Source organism: Lissotriton helveticus, chromosome 5_1 (assembly GCF_964261635.1).
Source record: "Lissotriton helveticus chromosome 5_1, aLisHel1.1, whole genome shotgun sequence".
NCBI classification, from domain to species: Eukaryota; Metazoa; Chordata; class Amphibia; order Caudata; family Salamandridae; genus Lissotriton; species Lissotriton helveticus.
This window is the reverse complement of record NC_136065.1, coordinates 710,068,494-710,088,685: the sequence shown is the minus strand read 5'-3', so window position 1 is coordinate 710,088,685 and position 20,192 is coordinate 710,068,494. Positions and strand designations below refer to the sequence as shown.

The following is a 20,192-nucleotide window of genomic DNA, read 5'->3' as shown; positions in this document are numbered from 1 at the left end:
GGCAACCCTGTCTGATGCATCGAGGTGATCACTACCAGCATTCTAGCATTTGGTGGGCACTTATGTAAGTTTTTGACTGATATAGCCACTATTATAACACTAATAATATTAGCATCTCAGGTTGACTTTCATTAAACATAAGTAGCTCTTATTACAGAAAAGGTTTTAGACACCTACTTTACAGTCCTACGCCTTACTCCAGACCACAGGTCTCAAACATTAACACTGCACAAGGAGAAATAACCCCATGCGCTATCCTGAACTCCTGCATGCATTGGTGCTTATAAGGAATTACCCTAGGGAGGTTGAATGCCAGACGTGAGTTGAAAGAAAGAGAGGGAGTTCAAATGGTCTTTTCCTACTTATGTTCTGTGGCAGATTGAAGTCCCTCACCGGCCAATAGAATAGGCAACGGTATATGTTTACAAATTCTGATAAAAACGGTTTGACAATAAAACAAGAGATACCAGTGATGAATTTAAGTTTCAGAAAGGTCGATTCACCTTTCCATCTTTCTGTCATTAAATTCAGTACTGTAGATAAGTACCACACATTTGTAATTGTTATTTACAATGATTAGAAAGAGCTATTAAAGTGTCACTAGTTTGTAACATTGTAGGATTCAGCAGAGTGCTGTGCTACTGCTAGAGGGATGAGTACACATTTTCAGGTGGACTTGCAGGCAGGAATGGGTGCAGGCTGCCATGGATTGGTTCAGCAAAAGGGCAGCAAGCTTTATGATAGCTGCACACAATAACAATACCTAAGTCTGCTCTTTATTGTCGGGTTCCCAAAATGGTCTCATATAAACAGGCACAATGCTGCCACTCACCTTGCCTGATATTCCACATATCGAATTGCTGTTCAATGGGCTGATCTGAAGGTGAACAGCACTGATAAACAAGCATTGGCAAAGCCAATTGGTCAGGCCTTTGTAAACTCTTGGCAATGCCAATGGCTTTTAGCCACGCCGCACAGCATCTGCAATGCTGTGCAGCATGGCTAAAGTTAAAGCAAAGCATTTGACATGGCTGCCTGCATCATTTTTTGGTGCATGCGTGCCTACCAATTAAGACAGATGCTTTTTTTTCTTCTTAGTTACAGCTCCAAGTTGAAACAGTAACCAAAGAGAAAAGAAATACGCTTTCAAGTGTTTAATTTCTATTTAGAACTGTAATGCGGGGGACAAGAAGCAACAATAAAATGGTGGGGGTGGAGAAACAACAGGGTAGGGTGTGGTCAAACTGCAAACACAGGGCAGAATACAAAAGCAGCTGGAGGTAGGGCAAGAGGGGATGTGAAACACGTGGGTGGGCAGGAAAAAAGCAGTATGGGGGCTAGGGTAAAGCAGCACGGACAGCACTGGTGGGGGAATCAATGGGTAAAAGCACACAGGTGAGCGCAAGAGGGAATGGGTTGGGGAGAAGCATTTAATTCATAATAATGATTAGGTGTGAATGAAACTGGCAACAAAGCTAGTGGCTGAAGAGGGCTAACCGGCACTCACTCTGTGTATGCTGACTGGGAGTTTCTATGCTATTTACATCATTTTTAGAGTACATGGCGACCCAAAGGCATCCGAATGCTGAGTAGGAGGCAGCATCCCACCCGAGCGGACTGAGCCCCTCAGGATTAACCTATTTAAAGAACCATGGGGACATATTACCAAGCAATAGCGATAATTATCGCTATTGCTTGGTTAGAGACAAAAATTTACCGCTGAGCTGCGGCGATTTTTATCGCAGATAAACCTTGGTATTACCAAGGTTTATCGCAAATGCGATAAAAAACGGCTGCAATGCATGAATATCGCTGAAAAGTCAGCGATATTCATGCATTACCGAGCTAATGCTCTTAGCCATGTTATCCACCTCCCATTGGATAACATGGCTAAGAACTGCTCAGGGCAGGTGTTATCTTTTGGAGATATTCGCGCTTAGCGCGAATATCTCCAAAAGTTGGTAATAGGAGATAGCGATGTTAGCGACTGTTTCCAGTCGCTAACATCTTGGCACGCCCACTTTGCATGTCATTAGTGATAAATATCACTGACATGTGAAGTGGGGCCCAAGATGGTCGCTATCTCCTACTAGCTGTCGCTAACTGGTGATAGCGACAGCTAGGTAATAGAGAGATAATTTTATCTCCGCTTTCTTGGCTTCTAAAGCCAAAAAAGCGGAGATAAACCCCCTTGATAATATGCCCCCATGTTTTGATCGCTTTCCGAAAGCAGCTCATTTTCTTTCCTACAAATAAGCTTTGCTACATTAAAGCTGAAGGAGCGATCACCTCTTCTCTTTTTTCTAATAGCTGGGACAGAATCCAGATGTACATTCGTGGACCGAAATGGTCTATTCGGAGTGTAGGGAGTATTCAGTTTTTGAAGGATAGGTGTACCATTGCCCTGCAAAGCCCAGTGCGGAATGCACAGTGATTTAAATTCCACTCTTTGGGAAATAGGAAGCCAATGAAGATCCCTTAGGCCCTTACTAGCTGATTGTGATCCAGAGATTCCAAGCAATGTGTGTGCAGCCACATTTTTCACCACCTGCAATTTCCTTTTGGGGTCCTCACGCATAAGGAGTTACCACAGTCCAAACGAGACAGTGCCAAAGCTTGAATCACCACTTGTCTCAAGGTCTGTGGGGCAAGGGTAGGATCTTGAAAAGCAGTCTTACCATTTCAAAACAGATAGCGGTCGTTTTTGTGGCCTGGGCTTCCATGGTCAAAGTATCTTCAAGCCACATCCCTAAGCTTTTATTAAAAGATATAGGGGTTGTGGGAGACCAAGGCCAATAGCCCAGCCCAGAACCTGTTGAATGTTGAACTTATTCCCAAGGAACATTAGGTCTATTTTTGGTTTATTGAATTTCAGGCAGGACTTATTTAGCCAGCTGGCTACCTCCTCCAGACCGGGTCCAAGAATAGATATTAAAGTAGCCCAGTCAGGGGTAAGATGTTCGAAAAACAGTTTCGATCAAAAACATAAAATGTTTATTCCTTTAAAAAGGAACCACCCACTCAAGGGCTTCCTCTGTGATACCGGCAAGACCCACTCTATCTAAAGGTATGAAGTGGTCAACAGTATCATAGGCCGCACTGAGACCCAGGAGCACAATAGCCGCTGTTGCTCCCTGATCTACACTCTTTTTCCCTCTTACACTACTGCCAGAAGGGTGGTCTGTACTATGTTTGGGACAAAAGCCTGTTTGTGTCTGGTGTTAGATTGAGTTATCTTAGAGAAACTTCGGCAGACATCTGTTCACAGACTTTTCTGTTACATTACTTAAACCTGGGAGCAGAGATATAGGACGAATATTATCCAGAAAGGACAGGTCAAGATTTGGTTTCTTTAGGTCAGCTCTGACCATTTCATGTTTCCATGTCAGGGGCACTATGTCTGTTTCCAGGGAGATAGTGGCTGATTCAAACAAGACAGAGAAAATAATTTCTGGCTCTAACATAAGAATTCTCATTGGTGCCAGGTCAAGAGGGGATCCTGATTTGATTTTCCCAAAAAAGGACCGTAAACTCCCCTAAAGACACAGGGGGGATTGAGAAAGGGTGAGCAAGCACCAACTCTCACTAATTTTCAATGGAGTGGCATTCTCACTTTCACCTTCGTTTTGGAATGATTGGTAGATGTTTAAGATTTTAGAATTGAAATGCTCAGCCAGAGCAGTACACCAGTAGGTGGTTCAGTTGCATAGGCAATCCTAGTAGGCCCCAATAGGAACTCAGCAATTCTGAACCTTTCTCTAGGGGAATTCGCTGCATTGTTGATTTTAGTTTCAGACAAGGAAGCCTGGGCTTGTTGAATTTTAGTGTGGTAGTTCCTTCTTTCTTCCATACTATAACTTTTTATTTGCATCAAAATCCTTCCTCCATGCCCTTTCTGCAATTTTAAACTCTTTCTTTAGAGTTCTGAGGTGCAGAGAGTACAATGGGCGGGGCCGGACTGGCTACCGGCCATTTTGGCATTCTGCAGAGCTGGGGGCTGATGTCACTGCGGTGGGGGCTAATTTCGTAGATGGAGACCTGCGTGTGCTTCGAAATCAACAATGCAAAACGAATTTCATTTTGCACACGCAGGTCCCCATCAACGAAATCAGCCCCCAGCTCTGCAGAATGCTAAAATGCCCGGTAGCCAGTCCGGCCCTGACCATGGGGCTGATTTAGTTTTAGATTTTTGGATTATGATCTTATTGGGGATATCTAAAGATTCAATCAACCATTCTGTAATCACATTAATCACATTTTCAAGATCTGAATTTAAACAAGGTGAGGGTAACCTTAAAATGATTCTCCAGCTATCCTGGTTTAACTTAGACCATAGCCAGTCTTTTACTCCTTTCCGTCTCTGAGGAGGGCTAGGTTTGGGTACCTCAAGAATTATGGAGATTAGATAATGGTCTGTCCAAGAGAGTGGCACAGGGTCCAAAACCTCCAATAGGGAATGGTGATAAACATAGGGTTCAAACGATGGCCTTCTATTTGCGTCGGGCCGTGGACCCTTTGTTGCAGGTGGATTGCTGCTAGGTCAAGCCTAAAACTTACTGCTTGGGCATCACTCACTTTCTGTAAATGCAGGTTTAAATTCCCCAATATCGTAAAATGACTATATTTTGTGGCTGGAATTGAGGGAGTTTCTGGGAAAGACCGAATAAATTGACCAGAAGAACCTGGGGAGACTATAAACTAATATCCCTGTGAACGTGGATGTAAAGTAAAAGACTTTGAAATACTGAACACAAGACTTTCACACTCAGGATTGCAGAAGAGTCGGTTTGACAGATAATACTAGCCGTCAAAATGATGGCCCGACCACCACCTTTTTTATTTTCTCTAACCTTACGTATTATATACTAATTTGGGGGAAGGGCTAGAACGATTTTGGGTCCTAATTTCCCATGAAGCTAGGTCTCTGTGCGGAAAGGTACATCTGGTTTGGCATCCTCCAAAAAAGAAAAGATATCCAGCTTATGAAATCGGAGGGATCTGCAGTTCAACAAATATGTTTCCTTGCAATTTAAGTAAAGATTTACTGACTGACACTTCAACTGACAAAATGTAATTACAGTACGTGCATATGTTGTCCTCCTCAGACAAATCCAATATCTGACTACAGCCCTCTTTTGGGGCTCCTCTTCACTTCATCAAATAGTTTCTAGGATACACTCTTATATTCGGGACTGATAAGACAGGGTCTGTGGCCCCTGCTCCCAATTGGGTGCGGAGGGGCGCAGAACAGTTTGCCTTTGGCACACCCACTGCCCCACCATCTTTTATCCCTGTAGAGTCAACCACTAGAGTACTGACCCCTATCAGTGACTCTATGGTTGAACTCTATGATCACTAAAGTGCAGTACAATCCCCTTTCAAACCTCCCTGGAACACAATTCCCCAACAAGTTAAAAAAAGATTTGAAAAGAATATCACAGAGCTTTTACACAGCTTGCCGTGCGTGAAGTGCATATATATTTTTAAAACACATTAAATAATTAAAATAAAAAGCAGTTGAATCAGAATGTGAATAACTTTCAACAGAGTAGCAGTCGATGGAGGAAAACCTTAAGCCCCATTATGTATGTCTGTGAGTTATTATTTTAGGCATTACTATGTATTCATTTGAAGTGATCTGGGAAGACAATTAAAGCTGTCTTTATCTAGACATAAAGATCACATCAAGCAGAGATCCCACCTCTGAAAATTTTGTTGCAGCTTCTATAAAGCTCGGTGGTAAGTTCCTTTGCCTCTTTATCTTAGCAGAAGGTAAGATTTTCAGCATATCAGTTAGTATTCAATTGCAATAAATAATTAATATTTCTAAAACCAGTTAAATAAATGAAAAAGTTCCAAAGAGAAACAAGATATAAAACCACATGCACATGTGTACACCCACACACATACCTCAAAACACTGTGATAGCATTAGTTGCAATAACAGTACACACTGAGCACAAATACCCTTTCTAGGTTAATCACTTGACCATCATCACTCTGTGAAAACACATTGAGAACCATTTCGTAAGTCAATTAGTATGTTTACAGACTCGCATAGTACAACACTGGAAACTGAACCCTCTCTAGGAGCTTCCAGGCAATGCACAACAGAGGTTACTTGTCAGCACTTAACACTAGCATTGTGTACGTCAGCTTCTAAGACCTGCCAGTTGTGGCTGATAAGGCATGGGCTGTATCTCATAAGTCGAGCGCTGATGGTGGAATTATGTCCTAATAAGCACTCATGCACTTTTTCCAGGTATCCTCCCAGCACATCTGTTTTGTATAATTGTAACATTGTTATGGTTTATAGTAACTGAAACAATAAAGTATCAATGTATTGATTGATTGATTGATTGACATAAGAGCACCGGGTGTGCGAAGTTAAGGTCGTGGGCAGTATCACATGAAGTGAGCACTAGGAGCACTAAGTTAAGACACAATCTCTGCCACAGTTTCGGACTGTCATGTGTCTTAAGTGGATGGAAAGCTGGGACACCACTATTTTATCACCTTAGATTCAGTGGAGAGAAAGCCAACAAATTAACTGGGAGAGCTGAGCCAAAACTTTGCTAAGGGTAGTCTCCTCTGGCTCTAACAACTGAGCACAACCCGAGCCTTAACAATATTTAGGAAGTAAATCATGCAACAAAGATCATGTTAGACTATGGTAAGATGTCTTCAAAATTTTAAAAAGTCATTAACACACGGAATCATTTTAACTTATCCCATCAGATTATAGCTCTGAATTGAGAAGTATTCATTAAACACTAGAGGTTTCCACATGAACTGAGAAAATATCTAGCCCAGCACTGATCACAAAGCTATTTGTGAACTAAAAGGTGAGACAGGGGTCATGTGTACACTGTATTTGGGCTAGACTCTTATTATAAGTGGAGCAAAATTTTGGTTTATTAAATCAAATCAAATAGTTTTTTGTACAGCACACATCCTGAACTCTTGTATTTGAAGGGGCTCTCATCACGGTTCCCAATAAGCCGCGCGCCCGCGCACTTCTGTAGCCCCGAGCGCGCATTGCCATGTTTGGAGGGTGCACACACAGTCCGTCCCGCAAGAGTTTTCGCGCCGCCGCTGCTTTTAAAAGGCAAGCAGCGCGAAAAACGGGCATTTCCTGATTGCGGTGGACGGAAGACGGCAAAAGTGATCACCTTGAAGTGGCAGGTAAGTTTTACAATGTGGGCACTTGCTTTTGTTGCTAACCCCAGCAGCGAGAACCTGCCGCAGGCGCTTTTGGATTCAGCTGAAGCGCACACAAGAGGTGACGCCGCCGCCGAGCCCATTTACATGTAATTTATTTAAATCGAAACCCAGCGGCCGTGATTGGTGAAGAGTGACGCCCTATTGTATATAAACAGTGCCGAGCAGGCTGAGGGCTCTTTACTGGCACTCATTACTGGCAGACGTGCAGGAGGACACGGGACAGCGGCGGGTGGTGCCGGGGGTTTTGTGGAGGGGGGTACTTTTCCATATCCCATCTGAGCTCAAGGACTTTCAGTTGCATCCACGCTCTGGTCGAGCGGGTTCACGACCTTAAACGTAATTTAGAAGCCATCCCTTTTTTAGAACAACTCTAAGTGCGATAATCCATGTGCATTCGGGATTTTGGGGCATATTACCAACAACTAGCGATAATTTTTGTCTCTAACTTGTTTAGAGACAAAAATTATCACCGCACATCGGCGATTTTAATCGCTGATAATCCTTGCTATTAGCAAGGTTTATCGCCAATGCGAAAAAAAACGGCCGCAATGCATGAATATCGCTGAAAAGTCAGCGATATTCATGCATTTTCGAGCAAAAACTCTTAGCCATGTTATCCACCTCCCATTGGATAACATGGTGAAGAACTGCTCAGGGCAGGTGTTAGCTTTTGGAGATATTCGCGCTTAGCGCGAATATCTCCAAAAGTTGGTAATAGGAGATAGCGATGTTAGCGACTGTTTCCAGTCGCTAACATCTTGGCACGCCCACTTTGCATGTCATTAGTGATAAATATCACTGACATGCAAAGCGGGGCCCAAGATGGTCGCTATCTCCTATTAGCTGTCACTAACTGGTGTTAGCGACAGCTTGGTAATAGGGAGATAATTTTATCTCCGCTTTCTTGGCTTTTAAAGCCAAAAAAGCGGAGATAAACCCCCTTGATAATATGCCCCTCTGTCCTTTACACAGTGCAGAACCTGTGCAGGTAGCAATGCTTGATGAGCACAGAACGATCCCAAACCAAGTAGGCTTGACTACCCTGATCCATTCCGATCTCTTCTTGGTGCTCGACACAGTCTTCCATACAATTCTGCTGTCTTAAAGTTATGAATGTGGAATGTATGCAAATGCCCTCAGCTGGCTAGAGTCTTATCTCTAAGAGCAGATTTGAGTGGGTCACATACCATCGTTTAAATCGGCCACTAAAATACTAGCCCAGAGGGTACGGATGACTCCAACTTAGTTCAATGTTTGTATAGCGCCTCTAATCCTGCTTATACATCTGTTTAGCCGCTCCCACCTGACACAAATGAACCCACTGATACAAACAAGTGAATGTATTTCTGTGTTACTCTTATTCTGTTCCATCTGTTCGTGTAAAGGGCAGAGCATTGGGGTCCTTCCTTGATAGCACTTTCACATTCACAACGACAACCACAGAAAAATATGTCCGGCACAACAGTTGTAGGGAGTGACACTTTGCACTGAGGCTTTGCCTACTCCATGGAATGCTGAGGTCACTTCCGCCAGGCGTGAGGCTTACAATACAGACACCTACTGATGCCTCTTTGATTGTGTTCTGAATTCAGTGGAGTGTGGAGTAGAGGCAAAAAGCCATTAAGATTGGTTACTTTGTGCTTTTGGGGATATATGTTAGTGTCTTTGAAAGAATAAAAGTGCTGTGATTTTTTACATCTAGAATTTTTTTTAATCGAAGTGACAGCACCACAGCGTACATTTTCAAACTAATATGAGTAAGGTTTTTGTGCTTGAATATAGACTGCTTTATAGGTGTCATATATCTCATTTCAGTACATATTGGGAGGGTGGTTCATATTTAGAATCAGCCCTTACAACAACTAAATTAGTACACACTTTGAGTCTTGATATATTCAATTTTGTGCTTTTAGTTTATAGCAGTGAAGGAGTCCCCCTGCAGGATTACAGCTGGTGTGGTTTGTGGCACACTAGCAGAAGCAGAGGAATAGCTTGCAGCCAAGCTCAGAGCAGGGCTTGCTAGTTTTGTGTCTTCTGATATAACATTTATTGCAAAAAATGTACACCGGACAATTGTTTAGCAGCAGGGTAACAAAAGATATTTAACGGGGAGGATGTATATTTAGGGAGAGGATGTAGCCTAACGGCTAGGGAGGGCGACTTCAAATCTGGGGAACAAGGTTCGAGTCTCTGCAATGACGCTCAACATCCTGTGATTCTGGGCAAATCACTTAATCTCCCAGTGGTTCACAAAAATGAATGTGTCCTCATGAAACGCAACTGGTGCTCATGTAAAGCGCTCTGATACCCGATTTCGGGTCAAGTTCACGCTATATAAAACTTCAAAAGAACAAGGATTGATGATAAGTCATGTCACTTCCAGGCTTCTGTTCCTTATGTTTTTCCAGGCCGTAGCCATTTCATATCCCCACAACCAATCTTTCTCTCTGTGTAACCCCCTAAATGAATGAAGTCATGCTTTATGCTGCGAACACAGCAGTGTACATCGTTCGATCATCAAATTACTTCACATTGTCCGAAAACATTGCAGGAGATCGTCATAATCTCCCATTGGACTACAGACTCTCTCTGTACCAGGGCGTTCCTCACCGTATGACAGCAAGATTACAGGAGGTGCAAAATGCTGCAACTTGGCTGATCCAAATGGGCATTTTAAGTGGGATTAAAAGACGGTTGATTTTTAGGCCGTCCTGTTTGTAAACGTATTCACAGTGAAAGGTGAAACTCATCTAGACATCTTTTGGATTTATAACACTACTTCCCAAATCCAAACCTGCCATCCACTGCCTATTGCTTATTCTGTAACTTGCCTGGAAGTTTAACTAACACAGAAATTAGCAGTGAGGTGGAGGTCTTTGTGGTGCAGCAATGCCCAAATTGAAGGGAGGGGTGGAGAGTGAGCACATTGAGTACCGCCTAAAATGTGAGTTGTGCTGCATGGTTACACACACACACACACACACACAGACAGACAGTCACACACAGACAGACAGACACAGACAGAGACACACACTGACAGAGACACATACAGACAGAGACACATACAGAGACACACACAGACATAGACAGACAGACACAGACAGACATAGATAGACAGACACACACAGATAGACATAGACAGACAGACAGACAGACACAGACACAGACAGACACAGACAGACACAGACAGACACACAGACAGACAGACCCTTAACGTGGCACTGTATGTGTGAAAATGCACCATCGTTTCACTTTTTTAAGTAAACGTTTGGGGTGACATTTGGCACTGCACATGCGGTCTGGCTCCTAGCGCACATAGCCATGGTTGCAGCGCACAGAGACCCTCCACTGCCGCACACAGAGGAAAAAAATTTGAGGGATTATTGGCTCTCATATGTGATGATAAACAAAACGAAGGCTCAGTGAGCAAAGGGTTAGCCTCAGGTAAGTGTCCAAACAGGGAAACCGGGATTAATCCTACGTTTGGAAGGCGCCACCCCTTTAATGCATGCATGGGGGGGGAGAGTGCACTTTGTATGCCATCTATGCAAGGCGCCACCCCCCTTCGGGGAGTGGCGTCGTTAGTGGCAACAAAAGGGCCGACAAGGCAAAGATTCACTTCCGGGTCAGCCGACCCGGAAGTGGAAGCGAGCAACGACCAATAGATTAGAGGCTTATTGATGCCCCGGAAGTAATGGGATGGCGCGAGGCTTAAAAGCCTGCGTCCATCTTAGGAGCCCCGTCTTTCGTCCGCTGACCGGTCAGGAGTCGGACGTATCGCGAAGAAGATATCGCGGGACCGTCGCGTGGAGGAGAGCAGGCGAGGGTCGGTCCGACTCGGGATCCAGGTTGGCAGGCCGTGCAGTGTGTTGCGTGGTGGTTGAGTATGACACGCATGCATGTCGTTGAAGCGTGCGAGTGATTTTGTTTGGGAGAGCGAGCGGAGAGGCGGGTCGCTCAGGGCCGCGTTGAGGTCTGACGGGCATGGTGGGTCGCGCGCACTCGGAAAAGCAGTGTAGCGGGTGTGTGGCTGACGTGGCGATTGGGATTCCCTTGGCAGCTCCCAAGTTGAAATACGCGGTTTTTGAATGGAATTGAGTAATGACAGAGGTGTGTGGCGCGCTCAGCTCCCAAGTTGAAATACGTGGTTTTGAATGGAATGCAGTAATGACAGAGCGCTGTGGTCTGGGGTCCAGCGCGGTGATCCGTGGAAGTACAGGGAGGACAGCGGGGGCCCCTGGGCAGTGTGTTTTTTTTTTCTGCACGAAGTGGATGAGATGCACCCCCCCCCTCCACCTTCAAAGCCCCAGGGTTAAACCAGGGTTTTTACCTTGCTGCTACAAATTGCTGGATTATGAAACGTGTAGATTGAAGTTTTAATGAAAGTTTCACTCATCGTCTAGGATGAAGCGTCGTGGGGAAACCACCGGGCATGGCGCAATTCTGAATGTTTAGGAACAAGCTAGAATGCTGTAGATAAGACATGAAACTGGAGCGCATACCCTTTTAATTAGGAGGTTGAAGATGTAACAGGCATGTCTTCTGGCCGTATGTTGCCATTGTTATAGTGATGATTGGTTAGTTCATACATAGCAATTTATTTGTGGCAAGGCTGGGGGACTGAATAACGAGCAGTCTTTCTTTGGTCATCATACCCAGGGGGGCAAGCGCATGCGCATGAAACACAACCTCATTCATTTGGAGTAAGCTCAAGCCGAGAGCACGGTTTACCCAAATGCATGTAATGTCAGTTAAGGAATTTAACGCTTGTTTTCTTTAAGTGCAGGATGCCGCCAAAGAGGTCGCGGAAGGGTAAAGAGCCCTCAGCAAAAAATGATGAGTACCTCGCTTTTACGGAGCTGCTGGAGTTCACGAGAGAAAAAGGAGTGGATTGGATGTTAAAGAACATGCGAGAAGGGGCTAGAGCAGACGCGAATTCTCAGGAAGAAAGAGGGAGAGGCAGGAGAGTGAGGCGTACGCCAGAAAGGTTTAAAGATGCAACAAAAGGCAAGCGACCCAGGGTGGCAGAGCCCCAACCAGCATCACCAGGTGAGGAGGAGGTGCTAGAGACAATTGATTTGAATTCAGTCTCAGATAAGGACAAGGACGGCATGGAGGGACAGCATGTTACTGCTAAGACTGCACAAATAGGAGGGATCCCTGTCACTCATGTGGGGGTGCCCTGCTCACAGGGTACGTTGCCGCCAGTAGTGGCGCAACCAGGTAGCGGTGTGTCGCAAGTGTGGGTACAACCCGGAGGTGTTGCACAGTTACCAGGGATGCAATTATATGGTTCTCATGGGCAAGCAATTGGTAATGGCCCTATAAGCTCGATGATTCCTACCATGACATACCCGGCGAGCGGGGGGCCCGTAATGATGAATGCTTACTCGAATTTAGGATGTCCACCACAGGCCCAAACAGTTAACACCGCTATTGATTCGTCTGTGTCTCCTAATAGCCAGATACTAGGGGGGGCTGGGGGGCAGCCGACAGGTCACCCGATGTTGGCATTCAGCCCGTTAATGTTTGGTTCACCCTCAATGACCCTATCGCCATCTACAGGTATCACCTGGCACGTTCCAGCAGATATAAAAGAAAAGATACTCAGAGGTGAATATGTGGAGGTGTTCGACCTCATTAACGCAGGGGTGGCGTCAGGGAAGTCCAGAGGAGTGAAAGAGGGCGATCATAATCAAAAGAAGTCATGGGTAGAGTGGTCCATGAAGAATTGGATCACGGGATTTGCCATTTATGCCGCAGTTATTCTTGAAAAATATCCCGTGTTGGGTCCGCAAATGATGAGCTACATATCCCTGATTCATGGTGCTGCAGCTGAGTTTCCAGGCCTGGGGTGGTTAAAATATGATAGAATGTTCAGGCAAATGAAAGCAGTCCACACAGGCATATCATGGGACCAACGGGAGATCAATCTATGGCACACAGTGTTTTATTCTTCGCCCTCAACGTCTAAGGCTAGTTCCCCTGCTCCGAGTCAGTCCTTTCGGAGTGACAAAGGAACCGGGGATAAAAAACAGGCCTGCTGGCAGTTTAACAGAAATGAGTGTGCTAGGGGGATCTCGTGCAGGTTCAAACACTGCTGTTCGTACTGTGAGGGAACATCCCATCCAGAAATTAGGTGTTTCAAGAAAACGGGAAATCCCAAAGAACAGTCCACCCATACCACCCCAAAAGGGAAACCACCTAAAACATCCGACAAGGCTCCCAACTCCCATTAAACGTCATGTCTTGACACACCTCCTCAGTAAGTATGACAAACTGGAGGAGGCTCAATTCCTGCTTCAAGGCTTTACATTTGGTTTCCGTATCCCGTCTTCAGCCCCCCCTACTAATGTCCCGCCTCGCAATCAAAGGTCAGTGCTTCAGAATATGGAAGCGGCGCGGAACAAGATCATGAAAGAAGTATCCTTGGGGCGGGTCAGGGGTCCTTTCAAAAATCCACCTAGCCCTGATTTGGTCTGCTCACCATTGGGATTAGTTCCTAAAAAAGAGGTGGGCAAATTCCGCCTGATACATAATCTATCAAGCCCCCCAGGGTTATCTGTCAATGACAAGCTAGACCCAGAAATGTGTACGGTGCGCTATACAACGTTTGACACAGCCATTGGAAAATTGCAGGCGCTTGGTGAAGGAGCCTTAATGGCCAAAGCCGATATCGAGTCAGCATTTAGGTTACTTCCGGTTCACCCAGAAGATACCAGGTTGTTGGGCTTCACTTTTGATGATAACTACTTCATAGACTTGTGCATGCCCATGGGATGTTCTATTGCTTGTGCAGTTTTCGAGACCTTTGCCAGGTTCCTAGAATGGGCGGTGGAGGAATTCCTGACCTCAGACAAATCCCATGCTGTGGTACACTACTTGGATGATTTTTTATTCATGGGCCCTAAGTGTTCCCAGTCATGCAGGAAGGCCCTGCTGGGCTTCCAGCACCTGGCTGGAGCTCTGGGGGTGCCATTGGCGGCGGAAAAAACAGAAGGCCCAACTACATGTCTGACATTTTTGGGCATTGAAATTGATACCAGAACAGGTGTGTGCAGGCTGCCGAAGACAAAAGTAGACGCCTTCAAGGCCGCAATTGATAGCTGCCTAGGAGCAAAGAAAGTAACGCTACACCAGTTGCAAGTCCTCTTGGGCCAACTGAACTTTGCCTTGCGGGTCATACCAATGGGCAGGGCTTTCTCCAGGAGTGTAGCAAGGGCAATGTCTGGGCTTCGTGCTAAGCACCACAGAGTGAGGTTATCAGCTAATGTGAGGGAGGACTTATTGATTTGGAAGTGTTTCTTGCAGGAATTCAATGGCACGGTGTTGTGGCGGTCCGCCAGCACCTCAAATGCCGATCTAGAGCTATTCACGGATGCTGCAGGAAGTATTGGTTTTGGAGCAATTTTGGGCCCTAAGTGGTGCATGCAGCACTGGCCAGATGAATGGGTAGAACGAGGTCTGACCCGTAACGTTTCTTTCCTAGAGTTGTTCCCCATAGTGGTGGCGTTGCACTTGTGGGGGGATATGCTTTCAAACAGGCACATTGTATTTTGGTCAGACAGCATGTCAGTAGTGATGGTGATCAATAACCAGAGAGCAACCTGCACATGGGTGCTCCGTCTTTTAAAAGATTTAATATTGAAATGCCTGAGCCTCAATGTCCATTTCACTGCTAGGCATGTTCCTGGTGTTGAGAACAAAGCGGCTGATGCGTTATCTCGTTTTAAGTTGACAGAATTCCGGGCGCAGTGGCCTCAAGCAGAGAAGACAATGACAGCTTTCCCAGCGGAGCTATGGAAGTTTGGTGCCCCACTGCATCCGAGTTGATAGCAGCATCATTGGCCCCCAAGACTAAGTGTAGGTATCAAAAGTCTTGGGAATGTTATACGACATACTTAAGGGGAGCGGGCCTAGTGGATGCTTTTGTGCCTCAGAGCGTGTTAGGATTCATAGTACAGCAGAAAGAGAAGGGGAAATCAGTGGCATTTATGAAGAGGCAATTGTCAGCATTGGCATTCTATGCAGGGTTGAAGGGAGTTACAGACCCAACGAAGGACCAGAGGGTTAGAAGAGCTGTGAGGGGTTGGGAGCGCTTGGCGCCTGGGGCTAAGGACTCTAGAAGGCCTATAGATGTAGGGAAGTTATTAAAAATCTTGGAGACGCTGCCGCTCGTTTGTTTTTCCCCATACGAGACCCAATTATTTAGGGTGGCCTACGTTTTAGCTTTTTGTGGAGCACTGCGGATCTCCGAATTACTCCCGGCATCGAAAACAGATAGGGAGGGGGGTTGAAGGTGTTCAGACATAATAGAGGCAGAAGATGTCCTGAGTCTCAGAGTTCGAAGGTCGAAAACGGACCCTTTAGGTAAAGGGGCTTGGTTACAATTGGGTAGAGTAGAAGGGGAGTCTTTTTGCCCAGTTATTTTGATGAGAAGGTTCATGCTAGACAGGCCGCAAGGAGCTGATGATAGAGTACTGGTTCACAGGAATGGTCTACCCCTCACCAGGTTCCAGTTTACAAGGGTAGTAAAAATGACCTTAGCAAAAATCGGGGTTGACCCGACTGACTTTACATCGCATTCCTTTCGGATTGGTGCAGCAACAACAGCTGCTGGCCTGGGGCTGCCAGAACAGGCGATTAAGCGATTGGGTCGTTGGAAGTCAACATGTTACGAACGTTATGTCCGTCCGCAATTAGTCTAACAGTCTTTATCTTTACTTTGCGTCCCTTCTGGCTAAGACTGTTCTGACCGTGTCTCTTACTGTTTACTATAGGTACCTCCCCTAAGAGAATCCAAATATGTTGGTGCGGCCATTCCTTCATTCGCAGGGCGGCGGCGATCTTCAAAGAGACGCTCGAAAAAGGGGTTCACACTGCGCAAGGATGGGATCATCATTGGGTGGGGATAGGCGGGCAGCTCCTAGCTGACGTCCCGAAGGATTTAAAGGCGGCTTTGGCTAGAGGCATGCCTTATCCAGATGTATTCGTGTTGCACTGTGGAGGCAACGATATGATTCCGGCCGGAAGGAGGGGGGTGAAGGAGTCCTTGTTTTCTACTCTAGCAGTTGTCAAAAATATTTTGCCTAAGGCTATATTAATGTGTTCTGAAGTCATCCCGAGGCTGGCATGGTCGCGGGCGCAGAAAGCGGTGAATAAATCGATAAAAAGGTTAAATCATTCGGTGGCAGAAATCCTGCAGAAATCCAGCATTAGAACTATTCGTCACAAGTTGATACAAACGTCCAGGCCAGAGTTATATGCGAAGGATGGAGTGCACCTTTCAGAGGCGGGCACTGAGATATTCATAGAAACTGTCTTAGGAGCAATCTCTGAAGCTCTCGAGCACGGGGGGGGGAGGTCGAGTCCGCCAGTATGCGCCTCGCCCTGTGGCGGGGTTCCGGACAAGAATACCACGGGAACTTCTTGTCCAGTGACAGTTTTACCTCTGAACAGGTTTTCTAAATCATCACGGACTCCGGGCTGGCGGGAGAGTTGGGGCTGACCTGCTGGTGGCCTTGGCTTCTCCAGCCCTACCCCGGAAGCCGCTGGTTGCCCAAGTGGTGGCACATTATTCACCTGCGGCTCTGTTGACCGGAAGGGGGTTAACGTAAAGAGAGCAGGCTATCTGGGTGGTGGCCTGCTGGCGCAACCCGAAGTTAAAGCTAATGCCCATTGGAGAATGGGCGGTAAAAGAGTGTATATATATATATAAGTGTGAGTTTCTTAATACTGTGATGTAAAAATAATTTGGACTACAAATAAAGAACTGGAGGTCAATGAAGTAATTGACCTGTGAACTTGTTTTAATAAACATGCACACTGCAGAAAAATCAAACAAGACTCCCGAGTTTAATTGTTGATGGGGGCCTCTCTTTAATGCATGCATGGGGGGGGAGAGTGCACTTTGTATGCCATCTATGCAAGGCGCCACCCCCCTTCGGGGAGTGGCGTCGTTAGTGGCAGCAAAAGGGCCGACAAGGCAAAGATTCACTTCCGGGTCAGCCGACCCGGAAGTGGAAGCGAGCAACGACCAATAGATTAGAGGCTTATTGATGCCCCGGAAGTAATGGGATGGCGCGAGGCTTAAAAGCCTGCGTCCATCTTAGGAGCCCCCTCTTTCGTCCGCTGACCGGTCAGGAGTCGGACGTATCGCGAAGAAGACACCCGCCCACCCATCCCTAAAAATTAGGAATTCAGGCAGGGCAATAGCGGGGTTCCGGACAAGAATACCACGGGAACTTCTTGTCCAGTGACAGTTTTACCTCTGAACAGGTTTTCTAAATCATCACGGACTCCGGGCTGGCGGGAGAGTTGGGGCTGACCTGCTGGTGGCCTTGGCTTCTCCAGCCCTTCCCCGGAAGCCGCTGGTTGCCCAAGTGGTGGCACATTATTCACCTGCGGCTGTTGACCGGAAGGGGGTTAACGTAAAGAGAGCAGGCTATCTGGGTGGTGGCCTGCTGGCGCAACCCGAAGTTAAAGCTAATGCCCATTGGAGAATGGGCGGTAAAAGAGTGTATATATATATAAGTGTGAGTTTCTTAATACTGTGATGCAAAAATAATTTGGACTACAAATAAAGAACTGGAGGTCAATGAAGTAATTGACCTGTGAACTTGTTTTAATAAACATGCACACTGCAGAAAAATCAAACAAGACTCCCGAGTTTAATTGTTGATGGGGGGCCTCTCTTTAATGCATGCATGGGGGGGAGAGTGCACTTTGTATGCCATCTATTCCCTTCAGATCGGTATCTTTTTCTGACATCAAATGTTAGTGCTTTGTCCTTAATTCTGGGAGGGTGAGATTAGAGCATGGTGACTGGCATAATCCTCATTTTATTTTTGGGATTTTTACATAGCAGGAAACTCACACAAGTACATAAGAGCATTTCAAAACATACAGAGGCTGTGTTACACATTTGTTTTTCAGGACAAGAACATTTCCCAGGAATCATCTGGATGCAGAGCAATCGCCAGGATTCAACCCCGATTCCCTATGTTACACGGTCAGCAGTTATATGCACTATTCCACATCACCTTCCGTGAAAGCTTGGCTCTTCTTGGGCTCAAGGTTACAAAAAGATCATGCAGTGAGCCAGAGCCAGCCCCTAGCTCGAACCTGCCTCGAGTTTTAAGTGGCTCGCCCACCTCTACTTAGGCAATGCTAAATGATTACTTATTACAGGAATGTTTAACATGTGTTTGGCTGGAACTATAGCCGCATTTTTTGACACAGGAAACAACATATCATTCTACACACAAAAGCAACATAGTAACACAGTTTAAACGTAACTGCATAACTCAACAAAAAACAGAATCCATAACAATCACAATAAAACACATCAGATTGAAGTGATGGAGCACAAAAACAAAGTAGCACAAAAAATAACACAACACATGAATAATACAACAAAATGGCACACAAAGTAATTGTCACACATTACCGTCTCCCTTTTAATTTTTAGGTGATTAAAGTTGTTTAAAACACACACTGACTTAACTTGCCAGTTGCCACCAAAGACATGAAATAGCGCCAGTCAGAAATGTTTTGTGATCCAGCACTTGAGGAACAGTGAGACCACGTGCTTTGCTGAGGTTGCTAGTAATGAATAATATTAGACACTAGGCTTCCTGGCTGCTAGGTTAACAACATAAACACTATATCACTCCAGGTTCTAAAACAACGTGCTTCTATTTCTGAATACTAAAACATGTCACTACATGAGGGTCAAGTTTAAAAAATCTAGGCAACATTGTATGGCATGCGACAGATAAAAGAGAACAGGCTTCATTTAAAAAAAAACGAAATATTAGCATCGGTAAACATCACTTTCACATGCAACTCGCTTGAACCTTTGAAATGGCACCATAATCATTTGAATTTATTCAGCTTCACAATCAATTTACAGATGTACTTACACACATGGAACCCCGCTAAAGTTTCACTTGGAAGCTTTCCGTGAAGTAAAGTACGATCCCTGTTCATGCCCTATCTCTGATCTTCCGTGTGTGCTGTTAATGGTTTTGACGGTGACATTGAGGTGTGGCTGAAACAAGATTTGCATGGCACTTTATATTTGCCAACTTCCTCGTTCTTGAGCATTTGTAAAGCTTCTTCATTTATATGTTCAGCTCATAAAAGTCCAATGAAATCCACAAAAAAACACTGAGATCACAACGTGAGTCACTCGGCATGTTATAAAGTATTTATTAATCCGACAACGATCTCAAGGCATCATATAAATGGAAACTCTGCGAAATAATCATTTTGATTGTGTTATTGAAAAGATGCACCAGGTAAGTTTCTTACTTGAGATTTAACAATGCGACAGGCAGAGCAGAGAAGATACTAACAACTGCCAGGTCTTTTTAAAACTAAAAATTCCATGTCCTTTCCAGCATACCTCCTCCCATAACTAAAACCAAGACCCAACACATCTTCCTCCTCACACGAACAAATCCAAAACTCAAACCTCAATTGATAATAATACAAACATACAGCCAACAATAACGCAAAATATAAAATAAAACAAACCCAAACCAAACATCATTCAAAGAGAAATCGTGAAAGATTAGCTCAGCCGCAGACATAATCCCTCACTCTCTTAGAAGGTTTCCTCTCAGCTGGGGACCCCAGACAACTACTTCCTTTGTGTTCTTTATGTCCGTTGTCATACAGACAAACAGACAATGGCTTCCTGTTACCAGGACACGACTTTGTACAAACAGTTTCTCTTTGTTCCACCATTTCCCATCTTCTAACTTCACCAGAATCTCTTTGACTTGCACCACTTTCCTTGGAGCAGAAAAGTTATAATGCCCTTGTAGTGTCTTGTGAGTTAGAGATATAGATGACAGGACTCTTTTGAGGGTCAAAGAATTCATGATATTGAATGGTCATTTCACAGTTTTTTTTTAAACAAACTTTATTGAATCCTCAGTTTGAGTGCAATGTATCACATCA

General features: G+C 45.1%; 1 protein-coding gene across 2 annotated transcripts in view; it reads right to left on the bottom strand.

Annotated features, from left to right (window-relative positions):
- Positions 1-19,273, bottom strand: part of LOC144754857 (uncharacterized) — a 1,464,081-nt gene extending 1,444,808 nt beyond the window's left edge. For both annotated transcript variants that reach the window (XM_078643119.1, XM_078643120.1), the window contains exon 1: positions 19,148-19,273. The gene's annotated coding sequence lies outside the window, so the exon portion shown is untranslated. The remainder of the gene's footprint in view (positions 1-19,147) is intronic.
- Positions 19,274-20,192: the final 919 nt, after the last annotated feature.